At 41.1% G+C, this 5311-nt stretch overlaps 1 non-coding gene across 1 annotated transcript; it reads right to left on the minus strand.

Moving 5' to 3' along the window:
* Positions 1 to 4773: 4773 nt before the first annotated feature.
* LOC129325358 (U6 spliceosomal RNA) lies at positions 4774 to 4882 on the minus strand. Its single transcript, XR_008596608.1, has one exon. It is a non-coding gene; the product is annotated as a U6 spliceosomal RNA (small nuclear RNA).
* Between the last annotated feature and the right edge of the window lie 429 nt (positions 4883 to 5311).

Raw genomic sequence — 5311 nt, forward strand, 5'->3', positions numbered from 1 at the left:
GAGATAATGTCGATGGAACATAAAATGTTAAAAATTAAAACAGAAGAAGAGTTATCTTCTCACTATGGATGGTTTCAATACAGGCAAATCAGGGATCTTTACAACTCGGACTGTTTAAAGGGAGGAATAGGACTGAAAAACTCGGAGTTAGAAGAAGTGATTTTACAAGAAGGTAAAAAAGACATTTCGAAAATATACAAAATACTTTTAAAATGGTATACGGAAGACGAGACAGTCAAAGTTCAGATGGTGAAATGGGCAATAAACTTTCATAAAGAAATAACAATGGAATCATGGGAACATTTGTGGAAAAACACTTTGAAGATTTCAACTTGTACCAATATTAAAGAGAATGTATACAAAATGATGTATAGGTGGTATTTAACGCCTAAGAAGATTGCGCTTGGAAATGCAAATATGTCAGACAAATGCTGGAAATGTAAAAAGCATGAAGGATCATTGTATCATATGTGGTGGACTTGTGAGGTAGCTAAGCAATACTGGGGAGATATAATAGAAATAATTAATGAGGTTTTGCAAACCCAAATAAATAAGAACCCAGAATTGCTGCTACTGAACTTGGGAATGGAAGATGTTCCAATGCAGTATAGAAAATCACTATTTTACATAACTACAGCAGCAAGACTTTTGTATGCGCAGAAATGGAAAGTGCAAGAAATACCAACTATAGAAGATTGGATTTACAAATTGTTGTACATGGCAGAAATGGACAAAATGACAAGGAAATTGAAAGATCTGGATCCAGGAGAATACTTTGCAGACTGGGGGAAACTGAAACAATATTTAGAAAAAAAATGGGATGTGAAAGGAGGACTGTGGCAGTTTGAGAATTATTAATTTGTGATTTTATAAAGGGGAGAGAGAAGTAACTTTACCATTAATAGGGAAATTTAGTTATTAATTAATCTAAGCTAATACTATTATTAAGAAGATTGTATTAAAAATAGATAGGTTAAATAGTTAGGAGTAGAATGGATATATTAGAGAATCTGAGATATAGAAGAATTTGAACATGCTTAGAACAAGGGATACAATATATATAAGATTTAGAAGAATATAGTTAAAAATAATTTAAACGATAAGATGGGTTAAGGGTTGGAAAGCTGTTGGAAGTCAATAAGGAGGGGGGAAAGGGTGGGGGTTGTTATAATTTAGGTAATATGGGGAATTTATGTAAAATTTATGTACTCACCAATAAAAAAAATTTTTTTAAAAAAGAGAGAGAGTTACACATCCATACAGAGGGACATGCAGTGCCCACCCCCCCAATGTCCAAGGCATGCTGGTAGCTTATTTCATCAGGGAGGACGTGCCGTTTCATAGACTTGCCGTTACATAGATGCCCAATTGCTTGGAATCAGTACAAATCCACAACACCTAGCTGCATGTGTACAATATGATTGCAGTCAGATTTATTGAAAGGGAAATTCAAACAATCATTGTTTCGGGAAAGAGGATCAAGCATGGAATTATTGCTGATTAACATTCAACCATAAGAAGGAAGGTTGAAATTCCAAAACTGCAGAAATGAATGGGAAACTGTTTTTTTCCTCTCTCTCCCTCCCTCCCTTGCAAGGTTGCTGTCAGTGAAACCCATTTGCCGCTCATGTTAGTTGCAGCTGGGGTGTGGGAGGGGCAAATGCACATCTAAAGCAACCTTGATGCCCATATGAATGTGGTGACAGAAAAACACAGCAGACACCTGGCTTTTTTTTAAAACTTCACATGACTTGCTGCAGGTGCTACATCTTCTCCTAAAACTTCCTCTGTTTCTGATGGAAATACTTCCAAGGGGCAAGCACATTTCTTTCGATGACAGGTGGCTGTCTTGACTCAAAGGCTGGTAATTCAATCCAGAGGTCCTTATTCCAGTGGACATTGCTTACTGGACAATTAAACATGGCACTCCTCTCCGTCATTTGCTCTTCCTGTTTTTTCTGGCAGACAGCCTTAATGTATCCTGACTATCATGGGGTTGCCTCCCTTGATTCCATGGGTCATCATTTATTCAGAGGGCTAAAGTCCCCCAAGCAGCCTCCTGATGACCATCACTCTGCAGGGAGCTAATAGGGCATGGCTAGACAGTCACCAGGAAACACAACATCCTTGCCAAGTCAAGAACAAAGAATGCTGATGGGCAGGGCCTCGCAGGAGTAGGCGTAGGATACCTCCAGAGGTGCTCTTCTGAAACATAGACACACACGTGTGTAATCTACATATATGCAAACCACACCCCGATGATTCAGGAGGCTGAGCAAGATGGTTATTTGCCTCTCAAACCCAGTGAAAATTTATCTCCCCCCACACAAATCAGGTAATGTTTTTTAAAAAGAGAATCGTGTGTACCAAATATGCCTCATACCAGAGGCCCAGAAAAGCAAGTGGTACTTGAGAATTAGGATTTTGTGTTTATTTTTTCCATCTGCCAGATCCTCCTACTAGTCAGCTGAAACTCTTGGCAAGCTGTAAAGGACCAGCAGGAGGGACAGAAGCAAGTCATGAAGTGTCGCATACAGGTGTGCACCGCTGGGGGAAAAAAATCCATTTCTGTTTCGGATACAGGATTTTCAAAAGAATGACATACCATTATTGGTTTTTCTGGCTTGCATCCAATCCATTGGGTATTTTTGATTATCGTGAGTTTGGCTCCATTAACAACAACAACTGTGCTTATATACCACTCTTCTAGATAGATTAGTGCCACACTAAGAGCAGTGAACAAAGTCAGTTGCCAGGTCCCCTTACCCTCCTGGTGGGGGAAGGCAGTACTCATCATGTTGAAGACCTTCGCACTCACATGCTCCTGGTGCCGATGTGATGACATCACTTCTGGGAGTGACATCATCATGGTGGCTGTGGGAATGCAGTAGGGGGATTCAAACCAGCAGAGTGCTGGTTTGCAGCCCTGCGCTATGGGGGCTCTTTGCAATGAGGGCTTCTGGGAAGTGTCTTTAGAATTGCAGCCTATGATTGAAGTCTGCACATTCCCCCTGCCAAACGTTTTCAGAGCTGGTAAGTGAGGAGGGGTCTGTCCGTGAGAGGACCTGATTGTCAGGGAGACAATGCCATTGCCCAGGTAGTGACTGGAAAAAAAGATGCACTCATACGCATGTGTACAGACCCCCTTCCTAACAGAGTTAATTAATAATGCAAGCTCTCTCTCTCTCCCCTCTGGGTCTGATTGGTGAATGCTGTTAAGAAAAACAAGATGCTGCCACTGCTGTAAAATAAAAGCCAGAAGGAAACAAAACAGAAACTTTTGGGTGTGAATGTGTCTTTATAATTTGATTTCCCAGATTTGATTCATGGTTCTGGAAGCTGCTTTAATTAAATGAAACAGCTATTTCTCGATATATTTCCAGCTTATTTGTTTTGCTTTGTACACTTTTAGTCTGGCATAAGGTTGCCAGCCCAGCATGAGCAACCAGTAGGAGGTCTTGGGTGGGTGGGTTGGGACATGCAAATATGGATCACTTTGACTACAGAGTTTTGGTGGCATTCTGGAATTCCTAGAGCGTTGCCCTGACATGATGACATCACTTCCAGCTTTGTGCCAGAAGTGACATATTCCCCCACTGCCATGAAGCTGGAGACCTGGCAACCCCTATCCAGCAATATATACTGACAGGGAATTTTTTAAAATAGTACTTTGCTGCCAGTTATAAATTTCCCTACCACCACTTACCCAAATATAATGCAAGACTCCAATCCCAGTGATACAAAGAAATATGAGGTTAATTATTTCCAAATAAATCTTATGTGCATATTTTCTTCTGTAGCTCATATGCATAAAGAACAGTTACATTAGAAAATCTTACATACCTTTGCACTAATTGTTTTCAGAATAAAAGATCAAAAAGGTTAATACAAACATCTTTTCGGAATTACATTTTCCCAGAATATATAGCAGCAGACAAGCCTGAGTGACAAGTCAGTTAGATCTCACTGTAATATAAACACTAGAGATGGGCACAAACTGAAATGCGAACCAAAATTTGTCACGAACCTCGCTGGTTCTTCGTTCGCGAACCAGCAGTTAGTCAGAGCCCATTTCTGACGAACTGGGATGAACTTTAGGTTGGTTCGATTGGTTCGTTTTCAGTTCATCACTGCAGACAGCCTGCTGCCGATCAATCAGTTTCCTAGGCAACAGGAGATGAGCTTTCTGCAGTAGAGATGTGCACCTGGCCGCTTTTCAGCTGATGGGAGGGGGATCCCCCATGAGCTGCAAAAAGCTCTGGCATTTGAAAGGAGAAACAGTTCTCTTGCGTGCAAGAAAGATGTTGCTGCTTTCAAATGCTGGCTAGAACTTTAAAATGTTTCAGTAGCTGTTCTGCTTCCCATGTTTGCAGAAGTTTGCTTATTCCCTGCTGGCTTTAAAAGCCAAGAAAGGACGAAATGGCTGGTTTTCCCTTCCTCCTTTGGGGTAGGCACACACTCTCTATTTTTTTCAAAGGCAAGAAAGTGTAGCAACGTTGTAACGTAGCATTACAATATTGTAACATTACTGCACTTTCCTCCTGGCTTTAAAAGCCAGGAAAGGATTAAATAGCTGCTTTTCCCTCCCTCCAAGGAATGTTTCAGGCTTTGCAAAGAGAAAAAAACCCAAGCGATCTGCACAGCCCTTTGGAAACAAAGTGGCAGGGAAGCAGCAGAGTACTAGCAGACTGTTGATTCACAACCCAACCACTTAACCACTATGCCATAACACCTCTAGTGTAGGGAAGCAGCAGTAAAACTGTATGAACCTCAAACCTCCTGGTTCAGGTTTGGGGTTTTTTTGGTGTCATCCTTGTGCAGGGGCCATGCTAATCTTCTCTGTATCAGTTTTGTTTTTGGTTTGTGCCCATGTCTAATAAACATTTCAAATTCTGGTGCCCTACTTTGTTATGAGTTCGAAATACTTCTGGGAAGTAATCACTTCTGATGCTGAAATCTTAGTTATGGAATGAAAACAAGAAAAATGTTTACAGTTGCCAGAGCTTTCTCACTTGTGAGAGCAAGCTAACCTGTGGTCTAATCACTTAGCAGAGAAGGAATTTCCCACTAAAGCAAGTTTTGCCCTCCCTGTGTGAATGTCTTGCTTGAATAATGCTCATATATGGATTCTAGAAGAAGGATCCAAGAAAAATCCCTTAACACATACATATTGTGAAATTACAGTTCAGCCATAGGGGAAGGGTTGCCAGCTCCAGGTTGGGAAGTTGGGTGGGGGGGATCCTGGAGAGGATGGGGTTCAGGGAGGAGGAGGACTTCAGTAAGGTATAATGCCATAGACTGCACCTTCCAA

The sequence above is a fragment of the Eublepharis macularius genome, chromosome 2 (assembly GCF_028583425.1).
Source record: "Eublepharis macularius isolate TG4126 chromosome 2, MPM_Emac_v1.0, whole genome shotgun sequence".
NCBI lineage: Eukaryota > Metazoa > Chordata > Lepidosauria > Squamata > Eublepharidae > Eublepharis > Eublepharis macularius.